Source organism: Manduca sexta, chromosome 24, assembly GCF_014839805.1.
Source record: "Manduca sexta isolate Smith_Timp_Sample1 chromosome 24, JHU_Msex_v1.0, whole genome shotgun sequence".
Lineage (NCBI taxonomy): Eukaryota > Metazoa > Arthropoda > Insecta > Lepidoptera > Sphingidae > Manduca > Manduca sexta.
Window position 1 is genome coordinate 3,912,070 of NC_051138.1, and position 22,290 is coordinate 3,934,359.

The following is a 22,290-nucleotide window of genomic DNA, read 5'->3' on the forward strand; positions in this document are numbered from 1 at the left end:
GTATTGTTACATTGTTGAAAGAATGTTATGTTAAACCGGACAGGGTTATAGTAAGTGAGTTAAAATAAGGAAATTATTTAGATCCGTTATTTATATAGGTGTTCAATTTATTGAATCTAAATATATCAAGAAAGAAAAAATACATTAAATATATTTATATAGTCTTAAACGTATAATAGTATCAAAATCTTGGTGCTATTCACACGGTCTACTGACCTCCAACCTAGGTATTTTAGACCCATTTGCAAACATTTCCCCTGTAGGTGCTATACCCAAAGACTGGATATCACAGTTGGCTTATGTCCACGAAATCGGTTAGAAAGTCGGTAAACAAGAATCAGAAAATAATTTCATAATTTACATCGTGTACAATACAATGTTACCTAAAGTATTCTTACATTGCTATGCCGGCGGTTTTCATTACGCGAACTAGTTGCCATGTCCTATGTCAGGATATCCAAGCCACCCATGGGGTTTGTGACTTATCTTAATGACTGCTGTCCCTTGGTAACAACCGCGATATCAGAGAGACCGAAAATTAAATTCCATGCGAGGGTCTAAAGAGAAGTTATAAGTTGCATTAATGTTCGAATAGTAATTTACTTTTATTCAAAATGCAGATAATTAATTGTACAATAGGAAATAAAGGGCTATTCATTCAAGGGTTCAAGGGTTATTATATTTATTCAAATAATGAATTTAAAAGTACGCAAGTAGCTCGCCTTATGGCAAGCGCAAGCGCTACCATTGTAGATAGTGGCATCGTTACAAATACACATAAACACATGCTTCTTATGCCCGAAAGGGTAGGGAGAGGCGCAAAAGGTGTACCTTCTTTACGCCGTGTGTGATCCGTCCCATGGTGTGATAGGAGACGACCCTATCGCCATATCAAGTATTAATTCCATATTCCAGGCTAATATTGATTAGACAACACAGAGACTTAGTCGTATTGTAATATAACTCCTATTGCAATGACACTACGCTGGATATGCTAGGTCCGAGGACGATGTATCGCTGGCTAATATTTCCTATACAATACAAAGCATGCAAAGAAATGCTCAGCTCCGAAATGTACAAATCAATACCTACCACAATGTATTATCGCTTAACAGTGCACTACGACATATCTGCTGGTGATAGGATATATTTTATAACCGCCCGTGGAGCGACCACCGTACACAAGGTGTTTAAACCCGGCGTAGTGGTCTACGTAAGTGTGTCGTGTTCCGGGATCAGCCTGTGTATATCCGACCAACAGGCCGGCATAATAGGGTACCGGACTCATTTTTGTTCTTTACTATTATCAAATATTTACATAATATAAATTATAACACAGAAGGAATTATTAAAATCCGGTAATAAATCAACAAGTTATAAGTGTTTGAATTTCGGTGGATTAACAAGAAACAGAAAAGAGACGAAATATCCACATGTGACGTCATCGGGAATTACGACGCGTGCGAAAAAAAGAGATGAAGCGATATCCCCACATCGCGCCCACTTCTGCACGTTACAATATTTTAAATATGAATTACTCGCTCATTTTTTAACCAATTGTTATGCAGTTTTCGCAGGAGTGCTTTTTTTTCGTATTATTAACCATTACATATAGAATAATGTACAAAATCAAGCATAGGCCGGTCCCCTATTGTGTCGACTGCCGAGGGTCATCTCTCGTCAGTCGACATTCTATTGGACCCCACTCCATTTACCATCAGCTGCAGTGGAGTCACTTTGTTATGCCCGTATAAAGAAATCTAGTGTCACTGTATTATTATAATAATAAATAATAATATCAGCCCTGTATTATATACTTGCCCACTGCTGAGCACGGGCCTCCTTTACTACTGAGAGGGATTAGTCCTTAGTCCACCACGCTGGCCTAGTGCGGATTGGTAGACTTCACACACCATCGAAATTCCTACAGAGGAACTTCTCAGATGTGCAGGTTTTCTCACGATGTTTTCCTTCACCGTTATAGCGAACCATAAATTCACAAAGAATACACACATGATTTTAGAAAAGTCAGAGGAGGCCCTTGGGATTTCAACCTGCGGACATTCGTCTCGGCAGACCGTTCCATGCCCAACTAGGCTATCGTCGCTTGTATTATTACTATTATAAAATATTCTAATGTCCACAAAGTGCGTAATAAATTTAAAAGCAGCGTCATATTACTTCGAAACGGTGATTTACCTGCCTCAACAGCGTTAATGTACGATATATTTTAAAACTAACTGTACTCATTCCTGGATAATTGTTGACAAACTCCGTCAAGTCATTAAGATTTTTAACCGGTGATAAATGTTAAAACGTTGGTTATGAAAATAAACCTGGCGTTGTTGCAAGTTCCGCGGGTCAAGATACAGTGGTTTTAAAACCTACTTTATGACAAGAATTTACGTAGCGTATATTCACAACCTTATGACCAAAAGGTGCACTATGTTTTGTTGTTTTGTCCATTAAAATGAAATATATGTATATATGTAAATTAATATATACATATAACTATGGATTATGATACACAGGTAATGTTACTATACTAAATAATAATAGATGAAGATAGAATGATAGAATTCAAAGCAATAAACGGAATTTTTATTTTTTATCGTTGGTTTACGTTACTAGACTAGTAAAGTAGTAAATTTTACGTGATTCATTTTCCATTTTTTTTATCGATAGTTATAATAACAGATATTTAAATCAGTATAAATATATTAGAATTTATTTAGATTAAATAAATAGAATTTCGTTTATATTTACCTGTAAAAGCTTCTAAAATTTGTTAGTTTGAAATACAAATTTAACGCTCCAACAAGAATAACGCCCTGATAACTATAAAGCTTTAAGCCTTATTAACTATACAAGCTTATTTAATTTACATGCTATTTGACAGAAGCAAAAAATCTGCATTTGGCGTTTGTTAGACAAGAACCAGGTCCTGCAAACGTGTTGGCACCACACGTATTGACTTGTCATTCCAATATATTCTCTTGGGTAGCAGTGAGGTATCTTTAGGCCTTGGACATGCTTAGGCCATTTACGACTTATCTCAGTCGATGCTATTTTGGAGATACTTCTTCAACTATTGACGTTGTTTTAGTCATCTCCTTAGTGAGTAAATATTCTTTATCTGACATTAGAATAACATAATAGTAGCTTTACCAGATTTTTCGATTCTTGGAGTCAGTTCTTGATTCAGTCAAAGAGTTGAAGAGAGAAGAGTTGCTTTATATGACAAAAAATAACTAGATGTACAAAGGTTTTGATTCCAAGGACGGTTAACAAGTTTATTGTAAGTATTGTGAGTCTAGCACTAAGCTAAATGTTTCAAAACGATGCTTATGAAATGGTTTGTGGATATTAAATGAAAATAAAATATTATTATTTTTAAGCGAAGTCCATAAGCGGAATTTTTCAATACGACGTATATTTTTTTTATTTTGGTTACCTGATGATTCAGTCATTTACTTATTTTCCAATATACTCATTTTCATAAATAGGAATGTAAATTATATTTATTTACAATGTGATATATCTGTGACTGCTTTATACCTTTAATATATTTGAGGCCTAACGAAAAACACGACGTCGGTTCCTTTACGCATATATTAACTTTGGCGCACACAAAAACCTAGGAAACAAAGACATTTGCCACGCAATTGTCTTTTAGATTGTCGCAAAATTTACCAAGTGTCCGTTTAGTGCCAAATTTTTATAGAGTCGGTATCTTTGAAGACGACCGCTCTGATTTGATATTTTGATAAGGGACATGTTACATAAAGCACGCAGTTTAAAAAAAAACCTGCATTGAAAGGTACCGACGATGTCGTGACTTTATAAGCGGGGGTCAAAAGTTACCTTGTGCGAGTATTTTTTATGTTAGGGAAAACATCGTGAGGAAATCTGCATGTTATTCAAATATGGTTATTTAGTTACGTTGTTCCGACTCACTATCCGGGATTAGAAGTCATACTTATGAATAAATATGGCAGCCGCAATTTTATGCTATGCTTTAGACCAGTGGTTTCTACGCTTTTCAATATTGTTATCCCTGTGATCTCCTCATCATTTCAGCCGGGAATCGTCCACTGCTGGACATAGGCCTCCCCCATTGAGCGCCATAGGGACCTGGACCGCCCTCATCCATCGGACTCGAGCGACCCTCACCAGATCGTCGGTCCATGTCGTGTGGGGCCAGCGTATGCTGCGTCTTCCGGTTTGTGGTCGCCACTCCAGAACTTTTCCGCCCCAACTGATCTACGTAAAACTAATTTTATCCCGCCTTCAAAATGTTATCAAAACATACAATACAGGCAAATACAAATATCTTTATTAATCATAAATTGCACAACAGCCTTGCAATTTTAACTTCAGCTCTGTTACTATTTTTATTATACCATCCTATAATTAGTTTCTTTGTTACCCCCGTGGAATAGCTGATTGATACCCACGCGGAGGTAATTCCCCTGGGCTTGGAACCCAAGCTCTAAACAATAAACAAAATTTCATGCACGAAAATCTTGGTGGTAACCTCGCTGCTTTACGAAGTTTTCTCTATAGAATAATTATAATCACAATTTGTCTTCAAGAATGTATGAAGGATCCATATGAGGAATCGATAAGGTCGATATTATCAAAGCATCACCTTTAACGGAAAAAGAGACGTTGAGATATAAATTGCTAACAGAAATCTCTTCCCAAAGGCAGGTATCACAATATCTATATATATAAAAATGAATTGCTGTTCGTTAGTCTCGCTAAAACTCGAGAACGGCTGAACGGATTTATCTTATCTTGGTCTTGAATTATTCGTGGAGGTCTAGGGAAGATTTAAAAGGTGAGAAAAATTCGAATAATTGCCGGGAAAATCCTCAAAACAGCATTTTTCTATTTCCCATACAAACGTTTTCTAAATAAAATGGAGAGTCAATTTGTAATTTATTACCGCTGCATAAAGTTCAAATTCGCGTGCGCGTTGGAGGATCTAATATCGCGTTCTGAAACTCAACAAAAGTGAAAGTGAATCGCGAACGCGACAAAATTGCATAGTCTCAAAATACATAGTACATAAATAGTGGTCGGCTTCGAGAAACTCAATTTTAGCTAACTTCAGTTGTTAATATAATATATAACTCAAAGGTGACTGACAGTGATATATCCAGGAACAGCCCAAACCATTGGACGGATCGGGCTAAGACTTTACATGCATAAAGCTACTATGACGTAGGCATCCCCTAAGAAAGGATTTTGATAAATTCTACCCTTAAGGGGATAAAATAGGGGATGAAAGTTTGTATAAATGTTCTTAGATTTTCGACTGATTGAACTGAAATTATAGATTGGGGATAAAATTAGTTTGAACCTATAAGTACCGGGAAAATATGTAGCAAGACTTTTATCAAACAGTGGAATTTTATCCTGGAAAACACCTTCACGCGGGCGAAGCCGCGAGCAAAAGCTAGTCTATAATAAATTTTATAGGCCTATGTTCCTTGTAAGTAAATAGCGACAATTTACCAATTATCTCGATCTTGGGCAAATTTAAGGGATGATGTATGATATAATAATATTATCATACAAAATTTTTAGCCCTGTATTATAAACTATCCCACTGCTGGACATGGGCCTCCTCTACTACTGAGAGGGACTAGGCCTTAGTCCACCACGCTGGTCCAGTGCAGCTCAAAATTTCTATAGATAGCTTCTCAGGTACGCAGGTTTCCTCACGATGTTTTCCTTCACCGTTAAAACATTCGATAATACACAAAAAATACACACCACACTTTAAAAAAGTCAGAGGTGTGTGCCCTTGGGATTTGAATATTCGAACATTCGTCGCGGCGCGGCAGTCTGTTTCACACTCAACTAGGCTATCTCCGCTGAATAAGGGATAATCTATGATAAGTCGGCGAATATTCGATTCGATCTTCCAAGCTATATATAGGTACAAACATATCTTCATTATTCACTCACAAACGTTGACGAACTTTGTGAAAGCCAGAGACGTTAAACAGTACAGTTAGTTAAAGATCGGACAACAAGACGAAATTGGTTTTCCAAAAGTTACTACCAATTAGTAATAAGTTATCTTATTTGAAATGTCCGCGTGAGAGCTGAGATGTTACAGCCTGCTTTGATATTAATACAAAAATAAAATATTTATAGAAAATAACATGTAGATTCAATAAGCATCACATAATCACAAAAAAAAAATATGACAATCTTCCCAATATCCGCTCTACATGACCTTAGAACTCTTTAATAAAAGCAGATATTTTTAGCATTTTTTACAGAGACAAGGAACGCTAACAAACTGAATTACTCTGGGAGATAGTTTCCTTATAGGATTTAAATATCAGTTGAGAAAGGATTACCGAAAACAACTATCCTTAAGGCATGATAATAAGGGTTAATATTGTATAAAATCACACATCGTACCGTACTTACCGTAAGGATATAGGGAATTTCAAGCTTTAACACCATCGCCTTCAATTTAGTTAAATAATACACGTCCATTTAAGTGAGAACTGAGGCACGTTGAATTCCGTCCCCGTATCGTTTGACCTATCTTAATGGATTCCACTTCGCTTTGGGCGTCGAAAAAGTTGGGGTTGTGATCTGTGTTATCAAGCGCTTTAGCGCTTTATTTCAATAGGAATTGTTTTTATCATTTTCAAGTATGATTTGTTACTTTCATGTTAATCTAAATAATTATAAAGATATGGCATTTTGTTCCATTTAAAACATAAATAAAAAATTCAATAGACGATTATGTAAACAATAAAATAAATATCGTTCGAATAGTATGTTGTTTATTCACAAATAAATAATATAATATGCCTTTTTTTTTAAAATGATATCTTGATACGAAAAAATAGTACATATAAAACGCTTAAGGATTTCTTTAAGCGCTTCACAATTTATTGCGCTGGAACGCTGGAACTCCTAACACAATACAAGGAGACTGGCTATTAGAAATCCATAAAAATTCAAATACGACAAATCCAACAGTGTTAAAAAGTCATAGAGATCACATCCGAGTCATAAAGTGTGGTAAGAAGTGGCCATAGAGAGCAACATTATGTTTTATTGTTAGCTGTGATATACTACGGATAGGTTACGTTTTATGACGTCAAGAAAATTTAAGGATATTTAATTTTATTTGATTTTCTATTAAAAATCTACGCCTTAATGACTATCAGATTTTAAATACGATACTTGGAGGCTATTTTGTAAATTGGTGGCATATCTCCAAGATTTTAATGCCATCGCTTATTTATTGTATGGATTCTACCTCTGGCATCAAGCTAACCTCATGCACTTGGAATGTATGGAAACTGTAATTATTTTGTTTTTTATACTTGCATGGGAAAGTAATCCTACTGCATCTGATGGTGACGGCGAATGACGAGAGATGTGTACGCCTCGGTAGTCGACAAAATTATGCCGGCCTGTTGGAACCGAATATACACAGGCTGATCCCGGAACGCGACATACCTACGTGGGCCGCTATGGCAGGTTTTAACACCTTGTGTACGGTGGTTGCTATCCGGGCGAATATAAAATATATCCAACATAGTTTTAACGTTCAGATGATATTTGTCCAACAATACGGCATTTGATAATTTTAAAAATGCTTTTAGTATTAATAAATTATATTACAAATTCATGTAATTATTAAATTCTATTTATACCTGTACTAACTTAGGCTACTTTAAATTAGAAAATAATTTCCTCATTCCACTGAAACAACTTCCTAAATCACAAGTACCATACCACCGCATTATCTCCCGTTGTAAGCCCAGAAAGGTCCGTATCAGTTTATGGTCGAATCTATGTGGGTCCTCGCGATAAATCCATAGTATCGTGAGCATGCCGATAGCCAATAGACTGGTAATAATAAAACCGCTGAGCTATGCCCCACTCGTCCGCAGATTCGCGTGGGAACCTTTATTTGTATCGGCTTCGATTAATTTATTGTTACTAAAGTGAATCGTGACGTTGTGATTTAAATAAATAAAGTTGTAAATATTTTACACCTTAGCAAAGTTATATGCAAATAGGATTTTAACTCTTATTTTGATACGGTTAAGTATATTCAATATTGGCGTTAAAAAGTACAGATTTCTCTTGAACTATGACAAATTTACAAAGTTTGGAATGTTTAAATCGCTCTCCAGTAAATTTATGTTTTTGCACTTGTACTAGTATACGTAGGATCCATCTATTCTATAACTGTTTCATATAGTCTTTAGTTTTTAACCTCCAAGGAGTACCTAGTAGCACAACTCTGCACGTTCCAGAATGTGATAAGGGTGCATTTATAAACACTACTCGAAACTAAGGTTACGTGTTTACTCACAAGTCATACATCAATTCGAATGTTCGTAATATTGACTATAACTCCAGTGAACTTGATCAATGAAATCGAGGTGTAACGAATTCTTTATTACATATAGTTGTTTAATCGCCTTTTATAATAACTCATGTGGAAGTTTTTATAGACACGTTGAAATAATAAATCTTTTTTAGTTGAATATTTTTATAACATTGGGTGGTTATTATAGATCCTTTTCGATTTACGATCCTGTAGGCGATTTGTGAAAATAAAAAGTTTTTTTTGGCCTGGTTTAAGAATAATAGTTTTAATAGTCGTATTTCATACAAATATATTAAATGCAAACATTTGTGAAATTGTTTGTATGTTTGGTAGAACTAAACGCAGAAATAGTTGAACAGATTTGGATAAAATTTTACACATGTATAGTCCATATCCTGGATTAACATATAGGCTTATGTCCTAGTAATTTGTTCGCAAAGGTTATTATGGGATTTTTGATTTGATTTTAAATAGGAATGGCGCTAGTGTCGTACAGTTGACGCTCTAACTAGCTACAGTATTTTAGAAAATTTTGTAGCGGGAAATGCTTTTCACGCAGACGAAGCGAGCAACATCTAGTACATTATATTTTCGTTTATACATTTCAATAGCTTGTCTATATCTAGCCTGACAAACAAGCGATGTGTTAGTATTTACAGCCGTCCTTAATGGCCATAATAGGTACGGTTTTAATCCATATATTTATCATCGATCAGAAACTCTAAAATCCTTTCTCCAAAACTTATTTTCTTCCACTATCCACATATTGGCAGTTCATTTAACCCATATCACCTCTACCCTCTGCCAAGAAAAAAAAATACAGTCAACTTGAGAACCCACTTTTTTTGAAGTCGGTAAAAATGACAATGCCATCTCCACAGCTTTCTTATCCGACATTGAGCACAGTTTTAATAAACGCAAGTCGCAATAGATTTCACGAGCGCTTCTAACGCATGCCTCTACGCGATCTGAGTCCGACATTTGACTTACACGCTTTCCATCAGCTTAACTAAGTGTGAAGCCACTGATTTTATGCACCAATACACTACTTTCCATAGACTTAGAGCGAAAAATATCTGTGATTTAATTTCTAAATGGTACGAAATTTTTTGTCTGTTAGTACTTTATGCTTGACTAGCTTTTGCTCGCAGCTTCGCTCGTGTGAGCTTTCCGGGATATTTTTATTTTTCGACTTACTTTATATGTATCGTTATATTATGAACAAATTATACAAAATCATTATGAACTGTAGCCTATGTGTTATTCTGATGTATAACCAATATTACTATAAAGTTTCATCCAAATCACTTCAGTAGTTTTTTCGTGAAAGCAGAACAAACATACATCTTCACAAACTTTCGCATTTATAATATTATTAAGATTGATTTTGATGCAGTTTTGTTTTTGGAGTATTTCATGAGGAAGATTATTTTATGTAAATAATTTCATATTTACTGTATGCTACACTGTAAGGAGATTTAACATAATCTTTGTCGCTTACAGATTATTTTTAGGGTCCTGTTGATAAATATGGAATCTTTATAGTTTTAGAATATAAGTTAGTTTGTAGGATCAATGAGCACAATGCTGAAAATTAAACATAAAGATAATCACTTTCATTAGATCACCCTGAAACAATTTATCAAAAATTTTTAACCATTCATAATGATAGGTTGTTATTTTTAAAAAAAGCTTTTTTAAATTTCGACCTATTGGTCTCACAGCACAGGTCAGCCATATTACAGACTATTGTATCTGATATAGCTGACCTGTGCTCAATTGGATTTCAATAAATCTGGAAAAAAGTCTTCATAACATGACGGCCTGTATTATTTTGGAGTGCAGTAAACATACGGAGCTCTCTATTACGTAGTGTATTTTTATGTACTTCATTAGAATATCAGTAGGGTTAACTACTAAAGGCAACAGATTGGATATCAATATCAGCATTAGTGGCGAATGTATCAATCATATCCGATTTGCTGACGATATTGCCGTCATGACAGACTCGCTGGCATATCGGGGCGTAATCTTAAGTGAACCCTGTAGAATTTCTGCACAGGTTAGTTCTATATAAGGATTGACTTCAAATTACCACTTACTATATATACTTACTTAAAAAACCACGATAATATCCATATAATATTGTATTCCAAAATCAGATTTAAATCCAAATATTTCCTACAGGGTTAAGTTTTTGGGACAAAAAGTGGTCTATATTATATTAATCTAGTGCATAGTCTGTCTATGTGATGTCGACTTTTTATTTTAACGTATGGTGAAATTCAATGCAAGGATCTAAGGATGTTATAATGCTCTTAATAAGACATATGAGGTGCAGAATTTGCAATTCTATGTTTTTTTAAAACGTTTATATTTTATATGCTAAATGTCCGTAAGCAATATTTAGATTTTTCTGGCACATTTTATCGTATTATAACATACGGATACTATCTACATACAAAGGTAGGTCTTTTAACAACTAAAATTTTAAACAATTTGTCAATTTTTTTGTGCATACCGTTGAAGTATAATAAAAACTGTAATCATTTATTCAAAATAAGCTCGTAAAACCTTATCAAATAGTACTTTGAGTACATACAAGCACTCAAGGAGATTGCAGAGTACGCAGAATGTGTGGGCAGTGAACAAAAGAACGAAATAGTACCACATTTTACGAAACGGCTTTAGTGAAACAATGTGATTTTTAGAGTTCCCTAGGCACATATTTAGGTTTGATTTGACTATTTACTTTTATTTACATTAATTTAAATGTTTTTCTCCAAAGTAGTTTCTTTGATCGTGTTGCTGTCTTAATATTTTTTCCTAAAATAGGGTTATAATACTTATATAAATAATAACCCTTTATTTCCTGGAATACTTATAGTTTACATTTAACACTTATATCTAGAAATTATAACACTAAAACTGTATTATATTTCTTACTTCGGAGTACCTGTCGACAAAAACCTCTAGCTCGATTTTTTTTTCCATTTAAAGCAGGTTTTTTCCAATACATATAAATATTTTAAACAAAAGAAATATTGAGCTCCTGTCCTAATGTTGCAAAATAAAGTAGGATTTTTACGCGCCAGTCTAACGCCAATTATCTTTGGCTATTTGTATAAAGAAAACCTATACATGTACATGGCACTAAAATAACAAGATGAGAAAGTAATTACAATTCTATAAAAATGTATAACTGTCTCTAAAAATACATAGTTTGGAGAGTTAGTAATTAAACCTCACGTCTGCGATTTTAATTTTTTTCTACAGAACCCCACTTTTTGCCTGACACGCAATTGTCCAGTATTAGTTTATTTGTTTGTTACTATTATTGTGTGTTTTTAACATTTATGTTGCGAATTGAATTTTATGTGCATTGTAGCTTTCTTTAAACCACAATGCAAAAAAAAATGAGTTTTAGATTGTCTGTTTTAATTTTGTTGTTATTTAAAAGTATATATCAAAACAGTTATTAAAGGCAATATTATCTATCGTATAATGGTTAAATATTTTTTGATTTTACCTAACCCACACAGCTTTTCCACCAAACTCCCTATTTTCTGAAAATATAGAACACACTCTATTTCTTTGGCTATAGAATCGATTATGCGGTGCACATCGCTTACAACATCCTTATCTTATAAAATTAACACACTACCTACCTTTATACTTATTTTTATGTAATACTTATTGCTATTACAAGATGACTGATAATACAATGACAGAAGAACAACTTGAGCTCTCCTTTCGCACAAAACATTTCGCAGATGACCGTGATTACTTGAAAACCGCGATGATATGATAAAAGGGCAATGACCTGATGCTATCGTTATATTCGACAACTTAATATCTGGCAATATAATTATACATGTAGTAAATCTTTACGATTGGAACGGAACGCGCGGGCGTAGTGGTTGTAAGGCAATGATGAACCTTTTAGTAGAAATGCGATATGTTTGGTCGAAGTTATGAGTGTTGGCGATAATTTGTTATTTTTTTACAATTTATATTAAACAAACAAGTTTTTTTTCGTACATGCATGTATACCATTACGAGTTTTTCCTTTTCAGGGCTAGGCAGAGGTGAAACACACTCACATTTCGCCAGCTATGTTACGACCCATGTAATAGGGACAAAACTATTGCCATTTATGATACACATTTTCAGACTCCGGGCATATAAACTTGTTGATCTCCACGAATAACTACTGATTCATTAAATCATGAAATAACATGATACATGCGTACAGTTTAATACCACATCCTGCTCAGAAATCACATCTTTTAAAAAAGTGATTAGTATTTCTGTTTATTTCAATAATAGTATACTTGCTATGTTTTTATAATGAAGTAATAAACTATACATCGGTTTAATAAGCAAGCAAATTCTAAACAGGTACGCATTATACAAAAAACAAAACAAAACCGCTGTTCCTTGTAACTCAAAGCGGTTTTATCTAAAAAGCATTCGCGCCTCTCGCGGGGCTCGTCTCTTCACACCTAAGAATTCAATTAATCTCAACGCGCTCGCATCACTGGCCACCAGATTCGTGACTGGTAATTACTTTTTGTTACAAAAAGGAAAATAAATCCGTTCCATACTCCCTCGCTTGTTTACAAAAACAAAAAATAAACTATTAACCGACTAACGGACGCAGAACAAAGTAATGATGTACTACATTCGCCTAAACATTTCCCGACTGAAAGGATCCTCGTTAAACTACACTACACGTAATAATAGTATCAATTATTAAACAAAGACGATAACTAGCTGTAAATAACGAAGGTTTACGTCTGCCATTCATCATTCGAGAATTAATCTCCTCTGTTTCACGGCATCGCCTAGAGATATTTCAATATTGCTCAAAAGAATCCCATTTATTCGATGGTACCTGCTTGGCTCATATTTCTCCGGGAATAACAAAGGCTTCGCGGGATCGAGTCATGACCTGTGGGCGAGCCGAGCACCGCAACACGATGTAAAAAACCCCGCGCACGAGCACGCAAATGAAATCGAAATAACGTAACGTAGGGCCGGCAAGGTCTCGCCGAATGAGATACGCCGCTTTGATTAACCATTGTCGAACGCCGCCCGGTGGAGTCGCCCTTCGGCGCGATTGTAAAAACTATCGGCACTAACCAGAAATGTTTTTTCTGTGATACGTGACGAATATTTAGTGTTTTGAAATTGCGTGTGAATTATACCTTATATTCTTTTAGAGCTTAGGTCTGAATTAAATTTTTATTCTGATTGTTTTTTATACCTAACGATTTCAAATCAGCAGGGTTTTGATTTTTTATTGCCATTCTCCCTATGAGGCATTAAACGCCCTTATATTGCCTCCTAATGACATTTGAAAGTGAGGGTTGACTATAAGTCACTTCGTGGCCCCAAAAAGTAGCAAACTTCCTTTAATAATAATTACATGCAAGACGCTGTAGGGTTCGCCCCCGTAAATCACGCGATATAAAGCTTTAGCGGTAAAAAACCCACCGAGCAACTGGCTTCATTGAACACGTTCAAGTTGAAATCGCAGCCCGCGATACTCATCGAACTTGCAACGTCTCGATGTTGGAGTTACAAACTTCTTATTTAACTTTCAGATGAAGTTTCCGCGCGAAGGCGAGCGTCTGATCAGCCTACCCAGTTGTGTAAACAACGTATAAAATCACGATAATCGACCCGCCGCATGTTTGCATCGATAAACGACCGTATACGAAAGTTGTGCGCGTCCACTCCGAGGGTTTTAGAGGCGCATAATCCACTCGTTACAAAAAGTCGACACTCGAGCTATGCGATAAAACGCGCAATAAGAACGGGCCGGTGTAAGTATAAGTTTTGATGTGTGTAGCGCACGAGTGTGTGGGTCGCGGAGTGGCGATGGCGTGGCGTGGCCGGCCGGCGGCGGGCGGTTTGTCAGCCGGTAGCCGCGGCCGGCCGGCGTGCTCACCGCTCTAGTACGGCACGGGCGCAGTCACACGGCGGACGCGCGCGACACCAGCGCGCGCACACAACGCACACCTTGTGGACTCTAGTGTTTGTACAGTGCACTTTGGGGTACAGTTGGACGGGGTGCGGGGAGTCTGGAGCGAAAGTGCCCACTGGAGGCGCGCGCGCCCTCTTTTACATAACACTTGATAAGTGGAGCTTTCGTAATTGTTGCGTGATAACAGTAAGTGACTACATTTGTTTTGTTTCTTATCGTTTAGTTAAGTTACGCATGATTGCGTTACTACATCTATCATTACATAAGTATAGGTTATGTTTCATTCAAATTGTTTTCTCGAACGCTTTTGTTTTGATTCGTCGAATATTTAGTGCTTTTACAAAACGTCCCACTGCGCATGTCACATTCTTATCTCGGATCGTCTCGATGACATAATGTTATCATGTAAACACAGATAAAATATTTATGAAGTGTGCTTACCTCGTCTTTGATAATATGAAGTGTGAAATATTTCTTTTATAGCGCTTAATCCTGAGATTTCGAGCTGCCTTTATACATTCAGTTAATATAGACTTAGGATTTTCTACCTGTCCTTTGAAAGATGGCGGTAAAATATTTGGCCTTTTGAAATCTTCAAGTTTTGAATTTCTATTTTATTTTACCACTTGCGTGTTACTAACGATATACTTGTTACTTAAGATCAAATGAAATGGCTTCAAAGTAAATAATCATACATATTAAAATACTGAACTGCTTTTACACACTACATAGACAGCTTAAAATCTTTAACTCATAATTTTAAGCTGCATACTTATTATATCACATCACTATAAACACTATCTCAACATTTATTAAGATATAACATAGAAACTCTTAATATTATGATTTAAGACATACCCCACAATTTTCAATCGTTAAATTAGATGAAACTAGAAATTGTATTTATTAATTATGTAACTTTCTGGGTCTTTAACCAACTTCCAAAAAAGAAGAAGGTACTCATATTTACCCGAGTACTATACTGCTATCATATCGCTGTCCTTTTGAACAATGCTATGTGAATCGGGACTTAATAATAATTTATATAATATTTAATTCTACCATTCGAGTGCTTTATGGATATACTCGACTGTTTACCATAATAGTCCATTTAATAACATTCACGGCTTAAGCCACTCCTGCTAAGTCAATAAGCCAATCGGGATGCGCGGCGCGGATCTGGTAAAGCCAATTCTGCTGATGCGAGATCTCGGCCGACACCTGCACAATCTAAACTGCCGATCTTTGTTCACTTATCACCGCAATTGTTTTGTCTAGGAGCCAGACATGTGGGCATAGATCTTATCGACTTACGAAATGTAGCGATGAAACTAAGGACAAAGTAGGTTGTAATTGGTACGGTTAAATTTAAATATTTACAATTAAATTTAATCTGAAACTTATAGCAAAATTTATTGTGAATACTAAAATTGTATTTAAAGAATGTATCTTATTATTGTAGTGTGAAATAAGATATATTTGTATGTATTGTTTTAAAATGTATACACAATGAATCACGTTTCTAGACTAATTTATGCAGCTGTTTCCCAAGCCGGCATACCTCTCCCAACGCGCCATACTTTTGTTGCTCGCATTGGACTGAATCTTGCCTTATTCGTTTTGTCAAGGACTTAAAAATCCCTAGCTCTCGCACTATCTCGCCTAAGTACTGCCTCTCGTTAGGCCGGCGACACGGAGCGGTTACTAACTGGCCTAATGGCTTGTCGTGATGCCAATTTGAAAAGCTTAGGACCCTTTCAATATCTCGACTGCGGACGCATCGATGCATGCACGCATTAGTGGAAACCACGTATTTATTTTTGCATTTATTGAATGTCCCATATATTAATAGCAATGTGGAGAAGGAATATGAAGGTTATAGTAGACTAATTTTATTGTAATATAGGAATAATTATGTTACATAAAGTATCTATAAAAACCTTAATTTTTCGATTATCATACAATAAATAAATTGTCAGGTAAACAACATTATATTATAAAACCGCTCAAGCGATTCGTCTTATCCATTCCCTTTTATTTGCTTTGTAAATCTGTACATTCAGCGTGCGTTAGCGCATCCCGTTGATGTCTTTCGTATGGACAAACAATCGACGCACGCGCAGCAATGCAAATCCATACTTTAATAAATATTCAGTTATTTTTAGGTACATTGTGCATCCTGACTTGTTTAGTAAAGGTTATTAAACTCATACTGATTTTTGATTTATTGGGAATTTCAGGTTAACTTGTTATTGTAAATATTCCAAGTCGAATGACTTTACAATAAAAAGTCGTTAGAATAAGCGTCACAATGTGTCACTATATTACGGTCAGAATATGCCTAATCTAGGATAAACAACTAATTTAACAGGCGATATTTGAAGTCTCAATACAACCAAGCTTTGAAATATATGCGTGTGTTCCCCCATAAAAATATTATAGCATAATATAGCTGTTACATGATATAGCAAAGTCGTTGCAACATAAGGTTTATGGTGAAGATATTTGTGTGGGTGTAACGTATGCGTTTCAAAAAATGTATTAGTGCATAAATATTTTATCGCTTGTTATTATAAAATTGTATTAATGCAATTATAATTTCTTAAATAACACAAAACATTAAAAGTTTTCCCACATCCGAAATGTTCGCGGTTTAAGTTAAAAATATTCATGCCACGTTTTTCAAATTGAACTATTTTGGCATTACTTATTAATGAAAAAAAATCACACACATTTCATTAAAACTAGAGTGTTCACAACGTTCAATGAAAATCTAATGACGTACATATGCTATTATTTTTTAATGATGTCGCAAACTGAGAATAACACCAGAACTTACTACTATCAAAATCATTAACATGTACTGACATACTTAGATAGGTTTAAGTATCCATATGTATCCAATACTTGGTTAAAGCCTTTATTAGTTTATTTAAGTATCAGGGAATCGTGAGGTATCCCAGCCCACACTAAGACATAAACCAAGCAGATATAGTCCTATTACGGGCAAGTTATGTCCTACTCAAATAGTCAATTACAATGGACTTCGCATAGCATTATGCTCACTTAATTAGTTGGGTTATGGTCTTGTATGCAGAATTGTCGTAATGATCTTATTCTAGTAGTTATTTTGGCGGTAAATAGGAGTCTTGCGGTTTGAAATTTCTCTGGTAATTTAGCGTGATATGTAGCGATTGGTTAAAAAGTAAGTCTGACGAACAGCTTATATGGGTATAAACCGTTTAGAGTATGATACTCTGTTTAGAGTTCAATTCCTAAATATAATGTAAAAAAATGTAAGTATATTAAATCTAAATTAACTGAGATTAAAATTTGTGCACAATATGGTGCTAGTATCAACCCCACATATGTCGGATTCTGTTTAACCTTTCTGGGATAATTAAGCCGTGGTCGGCCGGTTATAGTTACCAGCTAGTAGATAATTCCTAAAATCATAAAATGATGAATCAATAAATTTTGATAAATTGTTCTCCCCGAAGAGGTTAGCAAAGGCGCAACTGGTTCACCCATTATCCGGTGTGTTAACGCAATGTGATAGGGGGCGAGTCTAATGCCACGTCGGACACAAATTCTAGTCTCCAGGCTGATAATGAGCAGAAAAACCTAATATCACTTTGCCTGACCCGGGAGGCGAACCCGAGACCTCAACTGCAGTCGTACTGTACTACAACTATGCCACTGAGGCAATAATATAAAACAATATTACATATTCCATGAAGTAACATATCCTAAAACTTATTCTAGACTACTTATTGTTTTAGTATTCAGTGCTTTCTTATTCAGATAATACGACTAAAATTCCCTCAAAATACCAACCAAAATAAAATAAATCAATCTGAAAATACAAGTAATATTCCGGTCCTAGCTTAAAAAGGTTTTTGTATTAAAAGTACAATACGGTGTAAATACAATACAAACAATAATTACGTAAAACAAATATTCTGTTAAAGCATGTATTATGTGCCTTAATTTAAACTTTTGGTTTGTTGTGTTAGAAGTCAAACTTCACAAGTACAAATGCTTGTATACACAATATACACAAGTAAATATTATAGAGCGATAAAAGTGATATGGACATCGCAGAGATTTCTACTTCTTTGAAATTAAACTACTTTACAAAAAAAATTATAATCGTAAGATGTAGTTAGATATTCTAATTTTGACTTTTCGGATGATCAACCACTCAAATGTCGAGAGAAAATTATAACATAAAAAACCGCGATACAATTCGTAAAATAGTTTTATTTCATTGTTTAACTTGAGCGTAAACGTAAGTAGTAATTTTTATTTCTCGACCATCTTTTTATATTCTACAGCAGTAGTGAAAGGTGAAATTTTCCAAAAGGGAACGCGACACAACATATAGCTACTAATATGCATAAATGAGATCTGCAAATTATCCTAATGATTCTTAGATTTTACATAAGTTACGAAAGGGAAGGCGGCAGGAATCGAGGTATATATATAATTCGTCAATGTTCTACACACTTTAAATAGCCCAAAGCTGAAAGAAATATTCTACGAACTCAATTAAAAATTTTAATTCATACTTTATTTTATCTTGTTGTCTTTTTTTATTTAGGAACTTTTATCCAATAATGGAATGTCAGTCTCATCGTATCTTAATCCATATAATAACGAAAAAGAAAACTTACTAATGAAAACTGAGGCTGACTTATTGATGCATAAATTAAAGAAACAATATATGTAATTAGTTAGTACTTAGTTTTATTAACATACATAAATTGCCAATGTAGCGCCAAACGCCACGTCCCAATTTTTTATTAACATGATTTGAGTTAATAAAGATTAATGTTTTGATTGCGTTGTGTTTCCTTCGACCTGATTTTTGACGGTCTCTAGTGAATTAGTGCCGGCTGTTGTTTTGGAGGGCATCTCCTACTTTTACCCGACTGTAGATCATAGCATGGTCGTGATTTTGGTTATAGTGTTACATAAGTTCTCTTTTTATCCCTTAGGCGATAAGGCGATAATAGGTAAGGGAAAATAAATGCATTAAGACTTCACCAAGCTTATTATTATTACTTAATACGAGTTAATTCGAGGTCAACAACCTAAGAATTGTAAATAAACGTATACAAGCTCGAAATAAAGGTGGAATTATACAAAATTCCTATGTAATAAGTATAAGAATAAGATTTACGAGTAACTTGTGGAAATTGCACAAAATTCTTAAATGATATGTCTCCGGTGACATACTAATATTTACTTAGTTAGTAATTGGCTCGGATTGTCGAGTAATTGAGCAATAAAGGGAGAAACAAGTCGCTATCGTCGTGTTCTTCAATTAACCCAATTAGTATAATAAAACAATTGGAACAATTTCTAATGATGTTTTTGCAGAATGTAAAATGGAATATGCGTGTTGTAATTTGTAAATGTGAGGGTAATTTCATTGGGACAAAAGTAACAGAAAAATATATAAACCCTTGAGTAATAAGTGTGGATATGATTGGAATTAGACCGCATAATACCGCAAATACATCATCAAATAGATAAAGTTTATGATACACCTTGAAAAGTATAAAATGCTTTATTTTTAAGTAGAAAATTTAGACTGCTGCAATAATATTTCACCAAATTTTGAATAAAACGTAGATAAAAATACAGGCAGTTTACTCCATTTAATCTGACCTTTATTCGTGTGATGGACTTATTTAAAATAGTATATATTTGAAAAATATCAAATAATTGATAAATCACGCAGAACAGCTGCAACCACCTCGTTAGTACACATGGTCATTTTTATTTTTGTACAACAATGTTAATGTCAAATAATTCTAACCATAGTCTAGATGTGGGTTAGTACGTGCCTTCCATTATTCATGTACAATGCTTGACAGAAAATCGTTGACTCATTAAAGAAATTCGACCGGCTGTCGGCTGATTGTACGATCTCGCTCGGCGATAAGACAATCGCGGGCATTATTATCAACAAAGGCCACGTCGGATATTTTATGAATTCGAAATTAGTTCGGAGTTGAATTATATCCGCTTTGTTTGCTGGATTTATGGTTGGGTCAGGATATTTTCTCAATTAAATAAATAAATCTTAGTATCTGCCACGGAGTTGTACTGCATGCGCGGTACGGCAGCGGTCTGAGGTTTTGGGTTCGAATTCTGGGCCGGGCTGTGATATTTGGGTTTTTCTACTTAGTTTTAGCCCGGAGTCTGGAATTTCTGCCCTACATGGCGATAGACTCCCCTCCTATCAGATCATGGGATGGAACACACTTGGCGAAAAGTGGGTGCCTTAGTTGCGTCTCTGCATACCCCTTTCGGGGATAAATGCGTGATGTGTGTTTTTGTTTAAATCTTAGTACTCTGTGCACTATATTATATTATATAAAATTATAGCTTAGTTCGTAATTATCCGCCTTACGCCAAAATCGTCACAAGTTGTTTTATACCTTGGACATTTGGTCATAATCTAGAAAAAAAAAACTATTAATGATTTTATTTATAATGTATCATAGAGTTTACCCATTGTTAAAAAAATATTAAATCTGCACAAATAAAACAGATAACTATATTCCGCAACAAAACAAACCAATAGTAACATGATTTAACATCAGCTGTGCTATCCGAAACCAGATGTAAAAATGCGTAACACTCTCTTCAATCCTCATTTCGCTTTAAAATATTTAATTCTCTGAGATTGTCAACATCTTCGCGTTCTTTTTTTAAAACACATTACACATTTGAACTGTTAATCAAAAGAGTTTCAAAGGAATCGAAACGCACGGCTTACGCATTTGGCCTGCAAAAAGCATTTATTGTCATAGATAATAATATTTAAAAATGGAATCATGCGGGTCACGTTGTTTACAAAAAAAATGTCCTTGGCTTTGAACACCTTTGAAAAGTTTTTATTTCATTGATGTAATGGATCGATTTATATTTGTGTTTGAACTGAAACTTTTGAGTTTATGGTTCAGTAGTTTTGCTAGCGTAGTCGTGTTCAAATATTTAATTTCTATAGACATATATTTTGCGTGACATATAAATTGGGTTGTTTTAGTATCGAATTTTTAGTTGTGTTTGTTTTATGTTCGTAAAGTACAGCACTTGAAACACCGAATTTTCTAAGGTTATTACAAAAAACTTATTAAGACTTTTATTAAATTAACTTTGCTTTCATGTTTCATCGTAATTAACAATAAAAAAAAATTACAAATTTTATATAATTTATAAAACAACCATTAATTTTACAGCCTAAATAAATCTCACGTCGAAAAAACAAAACTGACCCAATGACCTTAATTCCAGACGGGTTAACTTCAAGGTCGTCTAATGTTATATTTTCAGTTATATTATCGCTTTTGATAACATCAAACGATTTTGTAACCTTCGGTCGAATAGACCCGAATGTGTTAAATCACGCGACGAGTGACGCTTTAACCCGCTGGGAACTGTGATTTAACCCTATCGTGTTTGACAGATACTCTTCTTGAAAGCCGTTGAAACTGTGTACTTGCTTGTTATTTGTTTTTATCACGTAATACTTGGGCGTAAAGACAAGAGCTGAAAGTATCAAAATTAAAAAATAAAAGATATTTTTGGTTGATCCAACATACGGTTAATAAGATTTGATTTAATATATCAATTCTTCTAACAGTGCGATAAAAATGGAATGTCCAATGTATATTGTATCAAATATTTTGATAAATAAATTAAATCGTAACTTGATCATTTCCTGTTTTAAAAATAGCCGTTAGATATTCAAGAATAGTCTATACCAAGCTTAAGATTACTGCATGAGAATTCTTATATTATCATTTTCTAAAACTGACCACTTACAACCAATTGACCCACTTGCTCGATTCCATAAAATCAATATTCTTTCACGGTTCCCAACATGAAACACCTT

The 22,290-nt window shown here is 34.6% G+C and overlaps 1 protein-coding gene across 2 annotated transcripts in view; it reads left to right on the plus strand.

Moving 5' to 3' along the window:
• The first annotated feature begins 14,321 nt into the window (after positions 1–14,321).
• LOC115443904 (cadherin-86C) overlaps positions 14,322–22,290 on the plus strand; it is a 114,775-nt gene continuing 106,806 nt past the window's right edge. For both annotated transcript variants that reach the window (XM_037442466.1, XM_037442465.1), the window contains exon 1: positions 14,322–14,564. The gene's annotated coding sequence lies outside the window, so the exon portion shown is untranslated. The remainder of the gene's footprint in view (positions 14,565–22,290) is intronic.